Here is a 25,712-nt window from a genome sequence, read left to right as displayed (position 1 = left end):
GATCAATGGATCCTTAATGATATAAAGGACTTCCACAAATACAGAAGGACCTAAAACCATATCTTTAGGAACCTTCTACTCCTCGTCATCATGAGAGACCCTTTGGACCTTCATTAAGTTGCATCCTTCAACTCTACCTAATTTTCCACTCCCTCTAAACTAGAAGATCTTCTAGTCATTTGGCATTGTTCTATATGTCTATATAGTTTCTCCCTCTCAAAAAAAAAATCACCCTTGGTGAGTTTATGATCGATCCTGGGAGAATTCTCTGAGAATACATTTAATCTCCTAGGTTAACTTCTTATGTACAATAGTATATCTATGTCACTATTTTCCCCACACATATTCTCCGACCATTTACTCATTGGTGTTGTATGTTGGAATAAGGAATTACTGAGAGGGGGGGTGAATCAGTAATAGTGAGGTTCTTAAATATTTAAGTACAAACCGTTAATTCTTTATCTACTGTCAATTACTTGAGAGAGAATCCATACTACAATAAACATGAAAAACAAGACAGGACATTAAAATATGCACACAATTCATCAAATGAGAAGCACACATATACTGACATATGTGTTTTTACGTGGAAACCCAAAGGGGAAAATTTACCAATATGTTTGATATTATGATGTAAATTAAGCACCCACTTAATTGCATCAAGTTGTTTGTGAGAAACCACTCACAAGAGGCCCCAACCCCCTTCAGATAGCAAGCCACAGCTTTCCAAGAGGAACCAAACTCTTATCAATGAAATAAACTACTTTCTTTATCCATTGTTCTACTTTTCATACAATTTCAAACTGAAAACAGAGGCTAATACATATACACATAGAAATATAAATCCGATTTACTACAATACTAGATCCGTTTCTTCAACTCAATAGTTATCCTTTGAATTATGCTCTTCTGCTGCTCAACCATCTCTGCTCACTACCCTTTGCTACAATGTGTCTTATTTAAACACTTGTCCCAGTCACCCTCTTGTTTATTCCCTCATAGCACTGCACTCTTCAGCTCATAGCAATTCTACATTCCTCCACTTTGCTCAACTGCACTCCAATGTTTTTTTCCTCTACTATGTTACGAATGATGTTGTCTCCACAGTACATTACACACTTCCTAAGAATATACTCATCATGCCTCTCCATATTTTTTGTTACATCAAATTTCGTAGCCACTACAATTGCATTAAACCAAAGAATGACCATTTGAGTGTACTCAACAACTGCAGTTGCATTATAATCAATGCAAAGAATGGCCACTTGAGTGTTCTCCCATACTATGAATTGAATATAAAACTTCCCTTTGCACTCAACAATAATATTTAATGAGTTCACTCTATATAGACCACTTATTCATCTCGCATACTCTAGAAAGGCTCCCCATTCCACTGTAACTTATGTTCTCAGTCACAACAACTAAGTTAATGCAGAGAATGGACTTTTGAGTGTTTCCATATGCTGAAAATTAATTCTCAGTAAAATCGTGCACTCTAACGAGGCATTCCATGCTTACAAACAAATCACAATGATCACCTTGTACCTCAGGCATGACTTTCCTATTTTGTAATAAGCTCTTTTGCACCCAACCATATTTTCAATTGAAATATTCATAATGTGCAGGACGGATTAGGGATGACTTGTTTCATTTGATCCAAGCCCAATAAGTTAGCTCAACAAGTTGTGGTCCTCACTACCTTTTTTCTTTCTTCTCTATGATCACCATTAATACTGGCAACAAGTATGGTGCTCTTCCATAGTGTTGTGGTCACCAACAACCCCCCTTCTTCACTTGACATTAGCAATAATGTCAAGCAAAGAGGGGACACTGAACAAAAATCCCAAAAAATATTTTTCTAAAGTTTTTGTATTTTTCTCCCTAAGGCTTAAATCGCATCGCAAAGAAAGGCCGAAGCATTGCTCGAACGCGAAAAGCAAGATTGCGAAGGAGCGATGTGAAGTTCATCGCGTCGCATACATCACACGCGCCCCTTTAAAAGAAGACCTTCGAGAAATGCCAATCGCCGATATGCGATATCGCAAATCGCAAGCATCGCGCTATACGGCATAAACCGTTAAACAAAATTTGCGATTTGCGATGGCAGCGATTTGCGATCTGCGATCTGAAAAGACTTATCACACGATAAACCCCAGATTAAGTGCGCGCCTTGAAGGAATTTAATGACCGCATGCTTGAGTATCTAGGAATGATTGCATTACATTTATCGAAGAGTCAAGTCATGATGAATGTCAGGGTTATGCATTCATTAGAGATTAATACTTTCACGTCAAATCTTTTCATTTCCCTTCTTCTTTGCGTAGACTGCAAGACACGCAACTAATATAAGTTTATATGCAGGAAACATTTGAGGGAAAGAGGAAAGCGCCAATCAGATAGTAAAGAGAGAATGCCTCCGCAAACGGATGCCGCATGCAGCAGAACCGCGGATTCCAGACTATCAGCCAACCGGCACTGATGAAATTAGACTATTCAGGACTCAGAGTCAAAGGCGCACAAAAGCAGCGTGTTCAGAAAAGATCCTGAAGCTCAGACTTGGTAAAGCAGAGAAAGAAGCGCATGAGAAGGAAGACGCTTCAGGAAAACCTAGAACAAAGAACGGAAACAATTCTTAAAACAGGGGGATGTCCATACAGCACGACTCCTAACCCACTCAGTCATTCGCACGACCGGAAACCGAAAACAGCAACAGCAAAATCAGTTCAAGAAGAACCTGGGTTATGCTAAGTATACACGTGGCGAATACACCCAGCTAGAGAAAGGTTTTCGAAAAATATCTTCTGGTCTGCCGGAAGGAAGTGCCAGCTCCTGTTATTTCCACTTTTATCTCCAGAGCGAAAGAAGAAAGCGGCCAGCCGACTCTTCCCAGGAAAACGTTGCACTGTTGACAGCACTAAAGAGAATATACAGAAACGGTCAGAAATTAGATTTTAAGTTTAGAAATAAAGTTGCTTTTAGTAAAAGGGCGGTCATTTGAAGCCGATTCCCTAATTTCATGTAATTAAGATTGATTAGTTAGTAGTATTTAACCCTTCTCATGGTTTTTGGAGAAGGGTCCGGAAATCTGTCAAAAAACTTATCCTCAGAACATGCACTTCTGCACCCTCAGAGGAGGTTTTTGATGAATAGATGGATCAAGATTTATTTATGTTTGCATTTTAATATCTGTTACTGATGTTGCACTTCTGTACTCTTAGCAGATGTTAGAACAAGTAGAAATAAATCATTATTACTTGAAGTTTATTGGTGAAGTTAGTCATAAATGGTACTTTTATCTCTTGACTAGATTCTGCTAGTATCCCTAAAGTGATATGTAGCTGAGTTCTTTATATGTTATTGTATGAATGTCTGCATTACCATTTGGCACTTCTGTACGGTGGGATCATTTAATCATGCTTAACATGTAGAAGACTGATTATGCGATATGCTGTTCACAACTACTCTGCCTAACTTCTTATGCAGAATGGTTTATCTTTATTGGTTTATATTCTGATATCAGTTGAATGATCTTTATTACCAGCTGCTATTAGAAATATTTCTAGATCGCATAAACAAAAGAAAAACACCCCGGGTTAGCATAGATCAGATGTATTTCTCTTCATTAGATTACATTAGCATAGAGTTAGTTTAGCAGTTAGAATCGAGACTAGTTTAGAAAAACCTCTAGATTAATATCATCAGACTCTATGCACACACACACACCCATCACATTGGGAAACTGGTCCCATTACCCCCAGTCGGACCCGCTACTCCAAACGGGCAAGGAGCCGCCAACCAGGTTCCGGACCGGGTGGGTATCCCCCTTGTTGTTGACCCGACTTCGGGCCCCTCAACATTTCTGGCGCTAGAAGGAGGGCCGAGCTATGAATGGCGCATAATTTAAAATTCAAATACCATTCTAAGAGCAAATCACCCTCACCAACTTCCCCGACTTCCCCGGTACGACTAAACTCGGAACTGGAAGTCGCTCGGACATCCACCGCTGCTATACATCCTGATACATCAGAACAACTTATTGTCGATCCCCCTGAAGTTCAAACCTTGATCCGTAAACTCTAGGGATTCTCTATTTTTAACCAGAAATCTGATAAATCTAAAGGCAGCTTGACTTCGCAATACAACCCTGCTCATCCCCTGACCCGATTGAAGAGTGAAAAATTCGGCATTCAGCCAACTGAAATCCCTCTCCCCACTAGGAAAAGAGCAAGGAAAGCACTTCAAGAGTCTGACAGAGAGACTCTTTCATCCACCTCGTCCATTTCAAATCCCTCTCCGCGAAGTCAACCACCCACATCTCCACCTCAAATCACTCATCCATCTTCCGCAACCCTTCCTCCACAATCGTCAAAGATCGTAACATCTCTATCTTCTCAACCTCAAAGATCATCTTCTGCACTTTTATTAACCAGCAACTCAGCGATGGCACAATCTCCATGGAACAACCCTGGGGAGGTTTTAATGCCTCCACCCCTGAGTCCAATACCTGCCCATCCTGAGAAGTGGTTACCAAAGTTCAATCCAGAAATTGGAATGCTAGCTGAAGAACATATCAATAATTTCATGCTTTTTGTTAATCTCAACGGGGTCACCAACGAAGATGCCGTGGTCCGACTCTTCCCCTATACGATGCAAGGGACAGCCGGGTCATGGTACTTTTCGCTACCCTCTGGATCTATCACCAGCTGGGATATTTTTCAAAATCAATTTCTCACCAAATTCGGCGATGATAGATCGACAGCGACACTGATCAACGATCTGTCCAATCTTAAAGCTGAGGCTAGGGAACCCATTAAATATTTTAACTTACGGTTCAACAAGATCCTCAATAAAATCCTCGCTGCTTCCCAGCCCAGCGAGGAAGTAAGATGCGAATGGTACATCACGGCCTTACCTTCAAACTTGGCCATCTTCGTACATAGGGCAAGCAAGACAACCTTAGTCGAAAACTTGGCTGAGGCATTGGCAGTCGAAAGACGCGTAGTAGCCCTAGAAAAGAGATCTACAATCGAAGAGCGTAAATCTAAGAAAATCTCTTTCAAAGAAGAAACCAAGAAGAAGCAAACGAAGGATCCTTTCGACATGGAAGGATTACAAAAAGTCTTGAAAGCCATGTCTAATGAGATGATTGACATAAGAAAGCAAGTAGCAGAATCGTCCCCAAGAAAGCCTTTTAGGAATTTCAAAAGAAATCCCCCTATGGAGACGAAGCCACCCAACGTGGTCTCAAATGTGGAATCTGAAGAAGAAGAAGAAGAGAGCACCATCGAAACGCAGACCGACGACGAAGAAGTGGTGGAACTGCAAGGAATGTGGGATTTCATCCTCCCACAAGAGGAAGATCAGGAAGCACTTCCGGTTAGCAAACGAAGCAGAAATCAACTTGATCCTCCCCAGACTACCCCAAAACTGAAGGGCGCAAGCCCTCCAGCGAAAGAAAAGGTCGCAACAAAGAAGACAACCCCTAAAGCGACCTCATTTAGTCCAGTCCAATCAGAGCAATCACCTCCATCAAAGACACTAATAGTGTCGGATGAAATGGAGTATAACACCATCGACGACATGAAGAAGACTAGGGCTAATATCACCCTGTACGAGTTGAGCAAATTGAAACACCAACAGAAGATCATGATGAAAGAGTTACACGCCGTACCTACTGCACCTCTACCTACAGCTATAGCTTCCCATAATATAGGAAGACCCCCAATCAACGCGATCAATAAAATCGATCCAAATGACATCGCTTTGATTGGAGGGAGGTCTAGATCTCACACTCCTCCTTTCCTCCTCACTTATGAGATCTTTAACAGAAACGTGCATAATTGCTTGGTTGATTCTGGTGCTTCAACCAATATTCTACCCAAGTCAATATGTGCCAAACTTAATGTTCAACCGCAAAAATCCGCAGTGCGCATAGTTCAACTTGATCGATCACAAGTCGAAGTGATAAGCGAACTTAATCAAGTGAACATAAGACTGTCGTCCAACCCCAAGGTATGCCAGGTCATCGATATTCTAGTTGCTGACATCCCTGAATTTTATGGTCTAATTCTTAGCAGGGATTGGTCCGAGAAGCTCCACGGATACTTTTCGACTGACTGGTCACACATGTGGTTACCCTTCAACGGGAAGCCAAATCAAATAAAGGTTGAACGAGAACTGCACCAAAAGTACATAGTGACGGATTTGGAGGGAGAGAACGAAGCCATAGCATACAACAGCAGCATCATAGGCAACTACTCGGTAGACTCTTTCCTTGGAAATTTCAATGCTCACATATCACCATATTTAGAAAATTCAGTCGTGTCCCAAGTAGAAAACTTTTCCCAGACTGATGATTCAAAATGTGTTAGTTTCTTAGATAACCCTATAAATACTTCTTTATTTTGGAAATTATATTTTGATGGCTCTAAGTCCAACGAGGGAGCGGGAGCAGGATGCGTCTTGATTAGCCCAGACGGAAATAAGACCATGCTCACATGCAGGCTGGAATTCGATTGCACGAACAACACAGCGGAATACGAAGCCTTGGTGTAAGGCCTATACAAAGCAATCGGCTGCAACGTCAAATATCTTCAAGTCTTTGGAGATTCCGAGATCGTCGTCAAACAGGTACGTAACACCATACACTTCTTGTCTAGTCATTTAAAGCACTATCAATCTTTAGTGCAAGATCTCACTGCGCATTTTACAGCATTCAATATTTCATCAATCCAAGACTTCACAATGCAAGCGCAGACCTGCTAGCAAACGTAGCCTCCAGACTCCTCCCCTCCGAAGACTTTAGTCTAGATAGGTTTTCCATAGAATTAATTTTTAAACCGTCTATCCCTGACAACATCACCAACTGGAGAGTATTCAACGACAACCCAGACATCGTAAGTTTCCTTACCTCTGAAGGATCCTACTCAAACCAGATAATCGACGAGGACTGTCATGACCACCAAATACAACAAAATGGCACTGATAATGCTATACCCAAATCAGTGGTCAAATTAGAAGATTTGTATGACTTAAAAAGTCGGTTCAAAAGGTCAGCTAACGCCAAACTTTACAGTTCAACTCTGAACTACGAATCAGTGAACTTAGGAACCGAAGAGAAACCCCAAAACGTCAATCTAGGCCAAGGCCTGGCTCCTGAAGAAAAGTCAGCATACATCCGTCTTCTACGACAGTACAAAAACGTCTTTGCCTGGAACTACGATGAGATGAAAACTTATAACACTTCTATCATTCAGCACACTATCCCTATGATTGACAACGAGAAACCCGTCCAACAGAAGCTCAGGAAAATCCACCCCAACCTGGAAAATCAGATAAAAACTGAGCTGAATAAGTTGTTGAGAGCCAGAATAATTTTCCCGGTCAGACATTCCAAATGGGTCTCCAATATGGTACCTGTTAGGAAGAAAAACGGAGATATTAGAATCTGCATCGACTTCCGGAATCTCAACAAAGCCTGTCAGAAAGACAATTTTCCCCTCCCACCTATGGAGCAAATATTACAAGCTGTAGCAGGCTCAGAATTGATGTCTTTCCTAGATGGATTTTCAGGATATAATCAAGTGCTGGTACACCCAGACGATCAGCTAAAAACCACCTTCCGAACTAAATGGGGTACCTACGCGTATCGGAATATGCCGTTCGGTCTGATCAACGCCGGCGCTACCTTTCAAAGAGCTATGGACATTGCGTTCAAAGGGTTAGTCAATAAATCAGTAGTGATTTACCTGGATGATATAACTGTGTACTCCAAGAACCGAAGCGACCATCTCAAAGATTTGAAGCAAATCTTTCAAAGATGTTTAAGGTATGGAATCTCGCTTAACCCGAAGAAATCTTTTTTCGCGTTGAGTGAAGGAAAATTGCTAGGGTTCATAGTGTCCAAATCAAGCATTCACATTGAACCTGACAGAATCAAAGAAATTTCCGAGATATCCATGCCCCATAACAAAAAGACCATGCAATCTTTCCTAGGACAGATCAATTTTGTGAAAAGATTTGTCCCAGATTTTTCACGTATTATTTCTCCTTTACAAAAAATGATAAAAAAGAATTCAAACTTTAAATGGGGTCTAGACGAGCACGAAGCGTTTAACTTAATCAAACAAGCCATCATCAACGCTCCATCCCTAGCAACCCCAAATTTTTCAGAACCATTCATCTTATACACGTTTGCCTCAGAAAATTCTTATGCTGCGATCTTGACCCAGGCAAACCAAGAAAAGGCAGAAGCCCCAATCGCATTCTTTAGCTCAAACTTACAAGGTGCTGAGCTGAAATATTCGGACGTAGAGAAACAGGCGTATGCCGTTTTCAAAGCGGTCAAATATTTCAGACTCTTCTTGCTAAAGGCCCATACCAAGGTCATAGTACCATTCCCAACGGTAAGAAACCTCCTGATTCAGAAAGACGTGGGTGAAAAGAGAGTGAATTGGATCACCGCCTTGCCAGAATACGACCTGGAAATCAAGCCGGCACACATCGTAAGAGGCCAAGGCTTCTGCAAGATGTTAGCCGGAGCATCGCAAATCCCCGAACAATCGCCTGAAGAGGTACACACGTATGAGGTAAGCCTAAACGACGTAGAATCATTTTATGCTGACATCATTTATTTCCTGAAAAACGGATATACTCATTTTCACCTGGATCACATCAAAAAGAGAGCCCTGAGGTTGAAAGCTAAACAATATCAGCTCGTAGATGATGTCTTGTTTAAAAGAAACTATGATTTTGTGCTTCTTAGATGTCTTGAGAAAACTGAAGCCGAAAAGGTTTTGCAGGAACTCCACGATGGACCAGCAGGTGGACACTATGCTGGAGAAGCCACCGCACACAAAATCTTACGTGCAGGATACTACTGGCCCACGCTGTTCAAAGACTCGTACAATCACGTAAGAAAATGCCAAGTCTGCCAAACGGCTGCAGGGAAATAAAAGAAGTCATCCATGCCACTGCAGCCAGTTAACATCGAACAGTCGTTCAGCCAATGGGGCCTGGACATAATAGGTGAGATCGTTCCTCACTCCTCTAAACAGCATAGGTATATCCTCACTGCAACTGACTATTTTACTAAATGGGTAGAGGCAGTTCCGCTCAAGACAACTAATTCTGAAAATATTGTTGAATTCATAGATCAGTTCATCATTACTAGGTTTGGATTGCCAACGGCCTTAATATTTGATAACGCTTCATATTTTTCTGGAAATACCATGACTGAGTTCGCACTCAAAAGAGGGTTCAAACTGAAGTATTCCGCCAACTACTATCCGCAAGGTAATGGGTTGGCTGAATCAACGAACAAGAACCTAATCAGGATCATCAAAAAGACAGTCGACCAAAACCAAAAGAATTGGCACAAAGCGCTGGTAAACGCCTTATGGGCAGACAGAATTACCAAGAAAGCCTCTATCGGGACTTCTCCCTTTAATTTGGTTTACGGGAGAGAAGCAGTTCTTCCTACTCACTTACTCATTCCCTCCTTGTCCTTAGTGCAATACATTGATGAAGTACCTACTTCTCCCTTACAACTAAGGCAAATGGAAATAATCAAGTTAGAAGAACGACGAGAGCAGGCCAAGAAAACCCATGCTCACCACCAAGCGCTGATAAAATCCTCTTTTGATTCGAACATAATGACCAGAAGAAACTTTCAGATGGGTGATTTAGTTTTGAAGTGGGATAAGGCTCACGAAGAAAAGGGCAAACATACGAAATTCCAGAAGCTATGGCTTGGTCCTTTTCAAATCGTAGAAGTCATAGGCCCATCGACTTTTGTGTTGCAGGACTTGACAGGCAGGAGAGATTCTCTGCCTGTAAACGGACAAATCCTCAAAATGTATTTCCCATAGAAGGTCATCCTTCTGTTTTTGTAGGATAATTTTAATTTTTGTTTTGTTTTTTTTTTTTTTTTTTTTTTTTTTTTTGCAAACAGGGTTGGTTGTGAACGATCATAAATAGTATTCATGAAGAAACATACCATTTCTCTATCAGATTTTGATTTCACTTGTATAAATAGCAAAACTTTTCGAAAAATCTGACTTTTATTATTGACAGGTAGAGTTAACTTTAGCCTGAATGTGATGTTAGTTTCAACTTTACAAAGAAATCTGGGATGAAAGTAACTTTTGGTAAAAAATTGTTTTATGCCAATGCAATGAAAAGTATCATCGATAGCAAAATAAGTATTCTCTGCAAAACTGCTGTTCTTAAACTCTATTATTGTCGTCCAGAGCTTTCTTAAGGAAAAACAATGACTTCCTCCCTGCTAAGGAGAATCGCAGCATCCAGAGAAACAATCCAAGAAAACACTATATCTCAAAGAATAAGAGGTCTCATCGCGAGCCGGCTTATCATGATCACAGATATTATAACTTGCTGACTTTGCCACTACTGTCTATCAAAACAGGGCAACGACTCAAGATTGTTGCAATCAAAAGACAAGGGGTCTCATCACGAGCCAGCTTGTTCAGCAAAAGTGTAAATCAAGTGGATGACTGTGTCATAATTTGGCCACCAAACCAAGACATTGTTCTTTAGAGAATAAAAAAAAAAATTAAAAAAGAAAGAAAAAGTGTCAAAAGGGTTTTTCTCTGGAAATGTTGTAAATAACCTCAAGCAGGAAAAAGGATCATTGCTGGATAACATGGTAACCCTGTCGAGGCTATGGACGCTTGCGGGCAGCAGAGGCTCTACCTACGACAAAGGAGCATACTTTACAAAGCCAGTACGCAGAGAAGACCTTATTTTGTCTTTGAAAAGACTGAGTAATGACTAGGTATGAATACAAGAAATAACCCAGAGGAAACAAACAATCAGAATGAAATAAGAAGTTGTGACAAAGCATCATTGACAGGATAAAAGGTAATACTCTATCTGTCCATAACAAAATTTAGGCATAAGAAAACTTTTCTGTTTTGGAAGTGAAAATGCAATAGAACAAGCAGAGATAACTGGTTCTTCACAGTGAATCGCCATATTGTTGTGGTCACCAACAACCCCCCTTCTTCACTTGACATTAGCAATAACGTCAAGCAAAGAGGACCCTGAACAAAAATCCCAAAAAATATTTTTCTAAAGTTTTTGTATTTTTCTCCCTAAGGCTTAAATCGCATCGCAAAGAAAGGCCGAAGCATTGCTCGAGCGCGAAAAGCAAGACTGCGAAGGAGCGATGCGAAGTTCATCGCGTCGCATACATCACACGCGCCCCTTTAAAAGAAGACCTTCGAGAAATGCCGATCGCCGATATGCGATATCGCAAATCGCAAGCATCGCGCTATACGGCATAACCATTAAACAAAATTTGCGATATCTGCGATTTGCGATCTGCGATCTGAAAAGACTTATCACACGATAAACCCAGGATTAAGTGCGCGCCTTGAAGGAATTTAATGACCGCATGCTTGAGTATCTAGGAATGATTGCATTACATTTATCGAAGAGTCAAGTCATGATGAATGTCAGGGTTATGCATTCATTAGAGATTAATACTTTCACGTCAAATCTTTTCATTTCCCTTCTTCTTTGCGTAGACTGCAAGACACGCAACTAATATAAGTTTATATGCAGGAAACATTTGAGGGAAAGAGGAAAGCGCCAATCAAATAGTAAAGAGAGAATGCCTTCGCAAACGGATGCCGCATGCAGCAGAACCGCGGATTCCAGACTATCAGCCAACCGGCACTGATGAAATTAGACTATTCAGGACTTAGAGTCAAAGGCGCACAAAAGCAGCGTGTTCAGAAAAGATCCTGAAGCTCAGACTTGGTAAAGCAGAGAAAGAAGCGCATGAGAAGGAAGACGCTTCAGGAAAACCTGGAACAAAGAACGGAAACAATTCTTAAAATAGGGGGATGTCCATACAGCACGACTCCTAACCCACTCAGTCATTCGCACGACCGGAAACCGAAAACAGCAACAGCAAAATCAGTTCGAGAAGAACCTGGGTTATGCTAAGTATACACGTGGCGAATACACCCAGCTAGAGAAAGGTTTTCGAAAAATATCTTCTGGTCTGCCGGAAGGAAGTGCCAGCTCCTGTTATTTCCACTTTTATCTCCAGAGCGAAAGAAGAAAGCGGCCAGCCGACTCTTCCCAGGAAAACGTTGCACTGTTGACAACACTAAAGAGAATATACAGAAACGGTCAGAAATTAGATTTTAAGTTTAGAAATAAAGTTGCTTTTAGTAAAAGGGTGGTCATTTGAAGTCGATTCCCTAATTTCATGTAATTAAGATTGATTAGTTAGTAGTATTTAACCCTTCTCATGGTTTTTGGAGAAGGGTCCGGAAATCTGTCAAAAAACTTATCCTCAGAACATGCACTTCTGCACCCTCAGAGGAGGTTTTTGATGAATAGATGGATCAAGATTTATTTATGTTTGCATTTTAATATCTGTTACTGATGTTGCACTTCTGTACTCTTAGTAGATGTTAGAACAAGTAGAAATAAATCATTATTACTTGAAGTTTATTGGTGAAGTTAGTCATAAATGGTACTTTTATCTCTTGACTAGATTCTGCTAGTATCCCTAAAGTGATATGTAGCTGAGTTCTTTATATGTTATTGTATGAATGTCTGTATTACCATTTGGCACTTCTGTACGGTGGGATCATTTAATCATGCTTAACATGTAGAAGACTGATTATGCGATATGCTGTTCACAACTACTCTGCCTAACTTCTTATGCAGAATGGTTTATCTTTATTGGTTTATATTCTGATATCAGTTGAATGATCTTTATTACCAGCTGCTATTAGAAATCTTTCTAGATCGCATAAACAAAAGAAAAACACCCCGGGTTAGCATAGATCAGATGTATTTCTCTTCATTAGATTACATTAGCATAGAGTTAGTTTAGCAGTTAGAATCGAGACTAGTTTAGAAAAACCTCTAGATTAATATCATCAGACTCTACGCACACACACACACCCATCACATTGGGAAACTGGTCCCATTACCCCCAGTCGGACCCGCTACTCCAAACGGGCAAGGAGCCGCCAACCAGGTTCCGGACCGAGTGGGTATCCCCCTTGTTGTTGACCCGACTTTGGGCCCCTCAACACATAGTTAGTGAAGTCACCAATAACATAGTAAAATCATGCAAAACTAAATCCTAAATAAGCATCTCATTGTTGTCCAAGAGGATGGAAGGTCATGGGTCTGCCCTGCTCCAAGTATTATGCATCTGTTTTTTACTCGACCCCGACTTTCCTATAGGCCCAACTAGCTCGAAGTTTCATTTTCCCTTTAGGCCTAACTTGGGCACTTTTTCATTGTTTTGGCCCATTCTATTCATTCAATGTCGAAAACCAAATACACAGGAAAAACTTCACAAAAAAACCCCTTGGCACAAACTTTGAGGTTCTACCACCTCATCAACTTTTGTCATGCTAACATCATTTAGGCCATGTGGAACCTTATGCATCGTGACACATGTCTCCTGGATTTGGCCCATCAAGCAACCCAAAAATATTGAAATATCCTACCACGTGTCCTCCATACTGCCATGTCATTCTAACATCATCTTCCACGTTGGTGCCAACACATCATTGTGAGCCAATCATAATCTGCCAAATTTTTTCATGTAATGAGTCCAACATAGGTCTAGGATCGAGCGTCGGGACTTTTTTCTCCCGCCAAATTTTGTTGTGCGGCCCAACCTTCCACTATACCTAACTAGGTAGTTGGTTCTTCATAGGTCAATAAGTTGGGGTCAGGACTTTTTTTCTTGCCAAACTCTGTTGCATGGCTTAACCTCTGACTAGGCCTTAATCACCTAATTCCTAAACTTAGTTCAAAATTTTCCCAAGTCCTAAGCGAATGATATTTTTTGTCTGCAAACTTCAACTAAATTGAAATTCTGATCCAGAAAGCCTTTTCTAGACTTCAACAAACCATTATAAAGCTCTTCTAAAACACTTTCCAGCTATGCCACTTTCAGGAGAAACTAAACTGATATCTTGAGACATAATCCCCTCCAAAGTCTAGGGCTCCCCATTCATCATATCCATCTTTTTATGGATTCTTTACTAAGCCTTCTACTATGATGATTCTCTACATAGTGTTGTAGCAACCATGGGACTCCCCTTGAATAGCATTCTCTTCACTGCCAACATATGTTGCCTCTGACCTCAATGCTAGTCTAGTTGACATCAATGCCAACATATCAAGTGCCACCAACCATTCAGACAATTCCAACTGTCCAACAATCTCCCCTTTTGGCATTTACGGCAACACATTAAGATCCGATGGAAACTGGGCATAATATTCTTCATTGCTATTCTTCTCCTTAGCACCATTAATATTCTCCCCCTTTGTCATCAATGGCAAAGTATTCTCCTGAAAACTCCCCCTGAGACACTACAACCTACTCTTCAATTGATCCCACAATTTGAGTAGCTGCCAACACTCATTATAATCAAGGCATTTGGGAGGAGGGGTTACAACTCCTATCTATTGTCATAGATGCTCAAAGGGATCTATTTCAAGTGGCTTAGTAAATGTGTATGTAAGTTGTTCTTTAGTGGCCACATATTCAAGTCGAATAATACCGGATACCACTTGTTCTCTTAAGAAATGGAACTTGATAGGAATGTACTTGGTCTTTGAATGCATGACAATATTTTTAGAGATATTGATGATGCTAGTGTTGTCATAGATGATTGGATTGGGCCATTCATCTCTACCTTAATGTCCTTCAAGGTCTACTTCATCCAAAGAATTTGGGAGCAACAAGTGGCAGCTGCCATATACTCTCCTTTAGTATTTGATAATGAAATGGAATCTTGTTTCTTGTTGACCAAGGACACTAAGCAGTTTCCTGAGAAGAATTTTGCGCTAGAGGTTCTCTTCCTTTCATCAATACTACCTTCCCAATCAGCATCAGTGTATTCCTTTAATCTAAACACGCTGCTCCTAGCATACCATAGCTCATAGTCTATTGTGCCTTGCAGATATTTGAAGATCCTTTTAACAGCAAGGATGTGACTTTCATGTGGGTAGGCTTGAAATCTAGCTACCAGGCCGACAACTTGCATGATATATGGTCTAGATGTTTTGAGATATATCAAGCTTCCTATCATGAATCTATAGACAGCCTGATTAACCAGCAGTGTCTCATCTTATTTGCATAACTTACAACATGTAACCATGGGGGTGATAACCAACTTGCAATATTCCAGTCCAAATTTCTTCAGGGTTTCTCACAGGTATTTGGATTGGGAGATAAATATCCCAATTTTTTATTGAGAAATTGGAAATCCTAATAAAAAGGATTTTTCTCCCATCATGGACATCTCAAATTATGTTTGGATACAGTTTGTGAATTGTTGTCCCAACTTCTCCAAATCACTGCCATAGATTATGTCCTCCACATACACTACTAAAAGTAATAAGTGGTCATTTTCATATCTTATATACAAATTATTGTCTACAGTGCCCCTAAACCCTTGTTGTTGAAGGTATCTATATAGTCTTGTATACCAGGCTCTAGGGGCATGTTTGAGCCTATATAAGGCCTTTTTCAATTTGCAAACAAAAATTCCCTTTTCTGTGAGTATGAACCCTTCTGGTTGCTCAATGTATACTTCTTCTAGATCTCCATTAATAAAGATTGGCTTCACATCCATCTGATATACCTTGACATTTTTATGAAAGGAAAATGAAAGAAAATTTTGGATAGATTCTAGTCTTACTACAGGTATGAAGGTTTCTTCAAAATCTACTCCCTCTATTTTGACATACACTTTGCAGACTGTTGGAATTTCTAAGTTTAACCTGTTAGAAATTCTTCCTATACTACCTGATTTATTTCTTCCTTCTTGTTGAATTACTTAACAAGTTATTTACCATGTAAATACTGAAAATAAATACAAGTACAATATCAACACATACAGATCATCAACTGAAAGTAAACAAGCACACAAGTGACATGGTTGTTTTTGGACTAATGTCCCGGAAAAACCCAATGCGAGAAAACCGTTGTAGCTATTTAGAGGGTTTTATTATTATGCAGTTTCATAATACAACCTGGGTGACAGAAATGGCTCACCCAAAAGAGAATTCCCTCGGTAGTAGTACCTCTCAATCGGAGACAAATATTCTGGCTAAATCACTAGATGAACGATCCCACATAAACAATGTAGCTTTTGATGCTCTGCGTCACTCTGATAGGGACTGCATCTGTTACACAACATTTTTTCATTGTCTCTGTACTCCCCGTTCCTTGATCCTGGAGGACCTATATACGGAACTTTGCATGCTTTGCCTTCATGGAGAAACTCCCATTATGTCCCTCTTCATGAGAAGATCATTTCCCTTTTGCACCATTTCCCCTGAAAGTTCTGTTTTGCCCAGTTTACAAGACCAACAATAATGACCTTTGTCTCCCCCGTGCCGATGTGCAGAGGTTAGCACTATTCCCTGCATCGATCGGTGCGAATGAGCTATGTTCAAGTTGTGATGGTCTTGTTATGGAAAGTTTTTTAAATTAGAGCTGAAGCTTCCAGCTCTAGAAGCTTCGTAATGGAAGTTTGGTAAATGGTTTGGCCAGATGGGGTCAAGGATGACAATTTGGTCTCCTTTCTCCCCTATAATGATGGAACTACCTCAAGGGATAATTCCTTCTCCCATGAGAAGAGGATCCATCTCCCACCCATATTTCCTATATAAACCTCCCTTCTTCCCAAGCACAAGCTAGTTAGAGTGTTGACTGAATGTGAGTATACTATTTTGATTAGACAAGCAAGTTATTACCAGTTGTATCCATCTAGTTGTGCGAGGGAGAAGTGTGCTGGTTTGGAGTGAAGTATAAAGGGAAGAGCATTTAAACTATTGTTGTTTGAAGCCATCATGGAATGCTAGCAGAAGTGTGTGGGAACCCAGTCTTGTCAAAGGAAGACTGCCACGTCAAGACGAATGGTTGTAATCTCTCTTTGATATTAATATATGCAACTATCGATTGATTTCCTACATGTTTTGTAATATTACATATTTGTGTCTTGATGCTTCTTGACTCATTAAATAGGTTGAATTGCAATTTGGCTATTATTATGTTTTTGTGTTGTTGTTGTTTACTTGTTTCAGGAACTTGAAAAAGGAAGTGAGAGATTGCTAGAGTGAGCAAGCGAGGACACCATCAAGCAGGATAAGTGACCAAGAGGTAGGCCCTCTTGATTGATTCTATCCTAAGGAAATCTTCCATAGAATGTATCTATTATGGCTAGACCCATTATCGGGCTAGAGGAATTCGTTCATGTCACCACTTATAATTTTACTTCACCACAAATTGGCAACTCTGTTGGGGATCCCAATCCTTTTGTTTGTTTTGGATTTCATGATTTCATGAGAACTTTTCTAGTTTCATGTTTTCCCTTTGGTTCTGTTTATTTTCTCCCGCTTACTGGCCTAATTCTAAAATTCATAGTAGCAGATCTGGTTCCTGTGTTGATTTTTTTTTTATTTTCCCTAGTTACCTCGGCCAGCGCGCTTAATCAGCTGACAGTCACGCCGACCAGCACGAATTGTTCAGGAACAGTTGTGTCAACCAACCTATGGTGCTTATTGTCAATTAGGCAGTCGCGTCGATGTCTATAAGTGCAGATTAGGGCTTGACCCCAATCTTGGCCAGTGTGTTCTGCTCTTGTGATTTTGCCCCGTAAGCCTTTTGGACCATCTTCTCCCTGACCAAAAATCTTCATTTAGCTTTCTTTGTGTTCTTGCTTGGTTTATCCCACCCTCTGATGTGTTAAGTTTGGCCTTGTGTGAAGTTATCTTTTATTCTTTCTTTGAATCCCTCGATGGCGCTATTTTTGGCCAAATAGTCGCGTCGATCATCCATCAACACTGGTTGTATTACTGGTCAATCGTGCTGATCAGTGCTACTTTTGGCTCAAAAGTCTCTCTGGTCTCAGGGGTAAGAAAAAATCAGAATTTTTCCATTCTAGTGCCAGTGTGTCTTGACCCTCAGACTCCCTTCTTCCTCCCAGAAGTGACTAGGATGCTTTGTTTTCAATTGAATGAGTAAAAGAGTCCCATTTGTTCTCTTATTTCGAGTGTCTCTTTTCTCTTTCCAAGCATAGATTACATTGCTTGGTTTCTCGATTGAAGCATTTATGTGTTTGGTTTGTTCAATTTCGAGAAGTTGCTTTTAGTTTCATTTATAATGCTTTGGATTTGATTGATGCTTGTTTGTTCGAAATTTTGAAAATTTTCATTTAAAGTGCTTTATGTGAAAGATTCATTTTTCATTTTATGAAAGGAGAACATCATTCTAGTTTACTTGAGCGAAAATATTGCATTAGTAGCGTTATTGAGAAGCTATTTTTGCATCATCATAAGCATTGGAAATGAAATGAAACCTCTTATGTTGTTATAGGAAGATTGAGTGAATTTAGGATATTTATTAGTGAAAGATTTCATTCTTCGATTGTTGCATTAATTTTGTGTTCTTTATCTCTCAATTAGTGATAACTTTCATCGAAGACCAAGATCTCTCTTCTCATATAGCTGCATTTAGGAGCTTTTGTCAGATGACAACGGTAGCGCCTTGCAATTGAAACCTAATTCAAGATCAACTGTTAAAATTTATTGAATTAACCTAAGGAAGCATTGAAACTTAACGCTCACATTTATTGGTCTAGGCTAGAGACATGTTTTGACGTCTTTAAACCTACCAATGGTCGTTCGGTTCGGCCTCAGATAGCGCTAGTACGGACTTGTGCCCCCCATACTATCATGTATATAAAGGGAGACCCCACTAGGTCTGAAATTCTTTATCCGTAGGAAGCTGAGTCTCCCACCTTGAACGTGATACACTGAACACAGCATTCAAGGAGATTGCCTGCACGTACTTCTCGGTTTGCTGGGAAGTATTCTATAGTTCACGGTTACATGGTAATCCTTTTCCTAGAATACCCTGAGTAGTCATTTTTTATCTTTATGGACTCTTTAAATTTTAAAATATCATTGATCACTTGTCCTTTCGAGCTCATTAATTCCAAAAGTGGCTAGAGTCACCTTTCATCCTTTTCTTGACTCTTAAAATATGAAGAGACAAAGTTTTGTTTCAGTGTCTTAAAATTAACTTCCTACGAAATATTCCTAGTAAAAGTTATCTTCCTTAGTGTTTCTTTAAAAGTCGATTCCAATGGCAACATTCCCAGAGTCTACCAGTCAAGTTTCCCCCTCGGATGGGAGTCCTAGTTCTTTTCCTTCTTTTGGAAATGCTGGTGCTCCTTATATGGCAATGTTGTCCCTCCCAAGTTTAACCATTGGTTTACCTATCTCATTGTTTTCGACTTTGGTGGTCCCAAGTGTCCCGACTCGTTTCCAAGTGTCTCCTTCATTTGAATCATGTCATGATGATTCTAAGGTTGACCCCTCACCTTCTTCCCCCATTTCTTCCTCTTCCTCTTCTACTTCACCTGGTGAAAGTTTGAAATCCAGTAACCAGGAGGCTAAGAAGAAGAAGAAGAAGTTAGATAAGTGAGAGGCCAACCATGTAGCTATTACTCCAAATGCACCTCCCATCGGCAAACCTTTTGATCCTTCACAGAAGGTAAAAATTCCCTTGCAAGTTGTGTAAGGGTGACCATCTCCTTCAATATTGTCCTGGCATTCCCAGAGTCTTAGAGGTATGGCCTCAAAACTTGAACCGACCATCCCCATGGACCTCTGGAGATCATGTCGATGTTGCTAGTGATGGTAAGAAGAAGGGAAATATTAGATTCCCCTATAGGTTATGTGAAGGAGAGCATCTTCTTCACCTTTGTCCTCTTATGGATAAAGCTTCCAAAGTTTTGGACAACCTTGTAGCTCCTCAACCCCAACTTCTTGTTGGTTATCGGAGGCTTTCTTTTGAACCTCTCCCAGTTGGTAAAGAGATTGACTTGGATTTATCTCTTACCCATCATGCTCTTCCTGAGCATGACTCTCTTGCATCTATTCCTAACCAACCATTGGTCGAAAAGAGTGTCGATTTGGATCTGCCTTTAGTTGTTCACTCTGTTCCCGAAGAGAGTGGTGATCATACTGCTCATGTTCTTCTCATCTCCTCAGATTATCATGAATTGAAGAGTGACCCTCCTGTCCTAGTTGTTCAGGAGAGTCCTTCTCCTATTCCTATTCAGCATGGGGGCAATCATATGATACCCCCACCAAGTAGTTATGTTGTCTCTTTTGATTGGGGTCCATTGACTGCTTTCCACCTCCCATCTTATGTGCCTTTCCAGATTATAGTACAAGCCTATAATATGGTAGTACCTGAAACTATATTAGATGAAGGTGTGTCTATTAGCATCATGTTTTCTACTACTTTGCAAGCTTTAGGCTCCCCGCAGCTTGTGCCTATCACCCAGAATCTGTTAGCTTTCAATGAAGGAACCAGTCAACCCTTAGGGATCCTTCTGAAGTTCCATATTACTTTGGGAGGAAGGATCGTCCATATAGATTTGATGGTACTCCAAAGTCCTTTAGATTTCAATCTTCTCCTTGGACATGACTATGATTATGTCATGGGAGCTCTTGTTTCTTTGCTTTTCTGTGTGGTTTTTTTTTCGCAGGAAGGGAGAATTGTGATTATTGATCAACTATCGTTCATTGGTCACCATGTGCCTCCTTCACAACCATCATCCCCTATCGGCTCTTGTTTGCAAGCAGTACCTTCCCTGCCACAGGTCAATTATGTGGCTACCCGTTTGATCTCCGCATCTGCTGATGATAACGAAGATGGTATAGTACATTATGTACTCAGGGCATTGGAACCTGATCTGTCATTGGTAACAATTGACATGTATTCCTCCCAGAGCATAGTTCTCCCGTCTAGTGAGGACCTTTTGGGGGCCATGTTCTCGTATGGTCCATGATCATCTTTCGAGGATATTTTGTTCCTGTATCAACCTCGTTAAAAAATGCAACAAAGGGTGTGAGCATAGTTCGTTGTCTTGTGTCAAGCTTGTTAAGCAATGAAACAAGGGTTTGAGGATAGTTCTGTTACTGTGTCAACCTCGTTAAAAAATGAAACAACTCCCTGTTCCAAATTGAGTCTTTGATTAAGATCTCGTAAAATCCCAGTCAAGTCTTTCCAGGATCTCGAAAGTGAACCTTCATTCTTTCCACCTAGTTGACTAAAATGAAGCTTGGGGGGGGCATGTACCTCGATTTAGTCATTATGTTGGGGGCATGCACACTTATAGGAAGCATAGTTTTTCGTTTCAAGCTTGTGTAAACATGAAACTAAATCCAGGAATAGTTCTCCATGGTTCAAGCTTGTGTAAAAATGAACCCATGCCCAATTTACATCTCATGTTGTCGTTTTAATCAGTTGATTTCTGCTAGATGAGCCTTGGTTGTTTCATTCCATCACCACCATCTCTTTGGCCAATCATATGCTTTCACTTGGTTATTTTTCCTTTCCTGAGGGACCACAGCGATGAGTGGTTTTATTAGCCAGCCTCTTGACCATTACATGTTTTGAGCAGTTCCACCATTGTCGGAACTAGTTGCTACCCTTTACACCACTCGTTCCTCCATGACGAGTCACATTTCAACTCTTTTCTCGACTTTTTAAACTCGTATGAAAATATTGCTGAGTATTTTTTCCCTTTTTGACTCGTTAAAGAGAATAAAAATGGGGGGGTCCACTTTCATCTCTTTTCCGACCCTTTAAAAGTAAAAAGATGGCCGAGACCTTGGCATTTCGAACTTGTTAATGGATGTGAAACATCGTGCACCTAGTATAAGTTTACCCCTTTTTCGGGTTGGGATGCACTATTTATGAAAAAGGTACTCCTTGACTGAAATGGTCAAGTGGTTCTCTCAAGTATTGTTTTCTACCTTTTCGGGCTTGAGAGACACAAATGTACAAAAAGGGACCATGTGAACTTTTCTTTTACGTGTCTTTTTCAAACTCTCTAAACAAGAAAAATATATTGAGTTACACCTTTGTCGGACTCATTAAACTATTAAACAACATCGGATTCGTCACCATGATGAACACGAGCTTCTCCTTCCTAGGGCTCATTAAACTTACTAGGTCGGATTTGTCCGAAGGATGAACTTACAGTGCAAGCATATGTTATCCCCTTCAATCTTTTGATTAAAAAATAATTGGGGTACTCACCAGAAATGGTGGGGGAAATTTGGAAATCTATCAAGTCGTGTCGGCAGCTTACTCTTGAACATGACACTCTTTGCTTCATGTCGAGTTTGGATATCCTCCTTAGTATCATTGACCTTCCTGGGTTTGGGTCGTTCGTTTTTTCCTTCCATTTGATATTTGCGACATCATCATGATCACCGATCCCATGGATCAAAAAGCTGCCAAACTTCCAATTGTGTCACCGATATGTTCAAGAGTTTCCCTTCTGCAATTACACTTACCTATGTTTCTCTGTATCATCCAAAAATCATTTTCCATCCTCTCGTCTCGCGTCGATGATGTGGGATTCATTATGGCCCTCCTTCAACACGGTCGCTTTCCATCGACTTCAACTCATTATCCAAGAAGTTGAGTGAGAGACTCCCTTCCAATACCTTAGAGCTTGCATGCCTTAATGGCAAGTTCTTCGCACTCGACGACAAGTTCACATCATTGGCTTTCGATAGAATGATTTCAAGGTTGTTTGACTTCAGCTCCTATATTCACATTCCATGAATTGTGTTGATAGTACCTTGAGGGTCATTTTCATTATTGGTGGTTTCTCTCGTGCTTGTTAACAGTTTACATCATTAACTGGTAATCAAGCAACTTTCTAGCATGTTCAACGTCAACACATCTATTCACATGCTAGAATATGTACTTTGATCGGGTCATGTTGGAGAGCAAGACCCTGGACTCAGATCACAAAAAATCTAGGTTGCGAAGTGGTGTGACATGGTTATGATGATATGCATGTCGCTTTCAGATGGCTGGCTGCGACCAAACCATGAATTATCATATGTGATCCTTCTCATTATTGGATGGTTGTGACCATACCTTGGTTTCATTATGATCCTCTTTAACGGATGGCTGCGCCCATACTTGGAACCATTTACATGATCATTCTCTGGATGGCTACATCCATGCCACGACTCATGTATCATATGATAGAGATCTCAGTTTATGTATATGTATCTGTACTTTCTTACAGGTTTTTCGACAGCAGACCGGTTCCCCGCACTGATTTATAAAGCATTTCATCCCTCACTCCAGCTCAGCCTTCACGCTTTAGGGCGCATCTGTTACATAGAATTTTGTCACTGTCTTTGTACTCCCCATTCCTTGATCCTAGAGGACCTCTACAGTGAACCCCACATGCTTTGCCTTCATGGAGAAACTCCCATTATGTCCCTCTTCATGAGCAAATCATTTCTCTTTTGCACCATTTCCCCTTAAACTTCTGTTTTGCCCAGTTTAAAAGACCAGCACTAATGACCTTTGTCTCCCCTGTGCCGATCAGTGCGACTGAGTTGTGTTCCAGTTGCGTCATTCCTATTATGGAAATTTTTTTAAATTATAGCTGAAGCTTCCAGCTCTAGAAGCTTCGTAACAGAAGTCTGGTAAATGGTTTGGACAGACGGGGTCGAGGATGACAGTTTGGGCTCCTTTCCTCTATAATGATGGAACTACCTCAAGGGATAAGTCCTTCTCCCATGAGAAGAGGATCCATCTCCCATCCATATTTCCTATATAAACCTCCCTTCTTCCCAAGCACAAGCTAGTTAGAGTGTTGGTTGAGTGTGAGTATACTATTTTGATTAGACAAGCAAGCTATTACTAGTTGTAGCCATCTAGTTGTGTGAGGGAGAAGTGTGTTTGGTTTGGAGTGAAGTCTAAAGGGAAAAGCCTTTAAACGATTATTGTTTGAAGCCATCATGGAATGCTAGGAGAAGTGTGTGGAAACCAGGTCTTGTCAGAGGAAGACTGTGACGTCAAGACGAATGGTTGTAATCTCTCTTTGATATTAATATATGCAACTATCGATTGATTTCCTACATGTTTTGTAATATTACATATTCGTGTCTTGATTCTTCTTGACTCAAGACATAGGTTGAATTGAAATTTGTCTATTATTATATTTGTGTGTTTTTGTTGTTTACTTGTTTCAGGAACTTGAAAAAGGAAGCGAGATATTGTTGGAGTGAGGACACCATCAAGCAGGATAAACAACCAAGAGGTAGGCCCTCTTGATTGATTCTAACCGAAGGAAATATTCGCTTAAAATGTATTTGTTGTGGCTAGACCCATTATCAGGTTAGAGGAATTCGTTCGTGTCTACACTTATAATTTTTCTTCACCACAACATCACCCTATCCAGCTCTTCAGCTCTCAGTCTATCCCATAAAATGCTCCCAGCGTTGCCTCTAGGTTTTGCGTTAGCCTCACTAGCCCAGAGTTAACATCTCTGGTCTCTACGTCAGCTTCTGGAGCCTCTGTGTTAGTCCCTGGACCCTCTTCATCTCACACGATGGCCCCCTTTGGCTCTACGTAGCTCCTGGCTCCCTCTGCGTGGCCTCTAGATAGCTTTGTTTCCCTCTCCCAACTCTACGCTGATCCTCCTGGTACTAACTCTACCTCTCTGCTATCTATTCACTGCCCCTCAGCTGCAACTCAGATCACTCACTCAATTTCCTCAACAAACCCTGCCCCAAAAATCGAGTTCTTGATCTCTCTTGGTGTATTCTCCAACTAACCCTCAAGCCTCCTCTTATACTTTTCACGTTGGCCCATCAACGGCTCAAATTAAATCTCTAATAAATAGCTAAGATTAGATTTGGCTTGATCCGTGACTTTTGGACCATTCTAACTCATTTTTATATTAATACCCATTAATATTTTATTTTTCCTAAGTTTAGACTTAGGAACTCCATTAAAAATATTAATTATTTTAATATCTCCCAAACCGATTAGATTTTGTCCAAACCATTTCTGGGTCTTGGAGATCTCATGTGCTTTAGCCTCTCCACCAATTTTCATGTCTAGATCACATCTGATGCTACCCCAAATCAACACTCCATCTTAGCAAGGATTGTGCTCTAGTAATACTCCTCTCTGAGCATCACTTTGATTACCTAGCACCAGTACATGTGCTGATGCTAGGCCTCCCCACCCACATCCTCTGCACTGTTGCATCCTGTACTTCTACCCATGTCCCTTCCACTATCACTGTTGCATCTATACGGCAGCTCCCTTTGCATCCATGTTGTTGTCCATGGCCCTGCCACTACCACTGTTACATCTGCACTGCATCCCCTTCTCCTCACGTTGCATCGTATTGCCCATAGAACTGCCACTGCTAAATACTACACTACAACCCAGTTATTGAGAAGGAATTAACTGATCCACCCAACTCTGACAGCTCTTTCAGGCTAGAAACACTACCGATGTTGAAGCTCCCTCCGTCGCTAACAAGTTCTCCCTCTGCTGACCCCTGAGCTACTGCAACAACTCCATGCATCTCGCATTGTTGCCTCATGTTGTCTCGGGACTCCTAGACTGTAGCACCCTCTGTCGCTCCATCTGCATCCATCTCTACTGACATCCGCTAGTCCTGCTACTTCCTTTTGGGGCTCTCGTAGCAAGGTATAATCCAAAAGGTTGGCCACCTCAAGGATCCTGCCCCTCATCACCTATAGCCCATCTGACTACAACTCGATGTCTCCCCACTTCCTCTCCAGTGGCACATGAGCACTCATGGCACATTCGTCATCTATCT

Source organism: Pinus tabuliformis, chromosome 3_2 (genome assembly GCF_031772625.1).
Source record: "Pinus tabuliformis cultivar Carrire ecotype Pingquan chromosome 3_2, CPIR1, whole genome shotgun sequence".
Classification (NCBI taxonomy): domain Eukaryota; kingdom Viridiplantae; phylum Streptophyta; class Pinopsida; order Pinales; family Pinaceae; genus Pinus; species Pinus tabuliformis.
The sequence above is the reverse complement of the archived record's forward strand: the minus strand, read 5'-3'. Positions refer to the sequence as shown.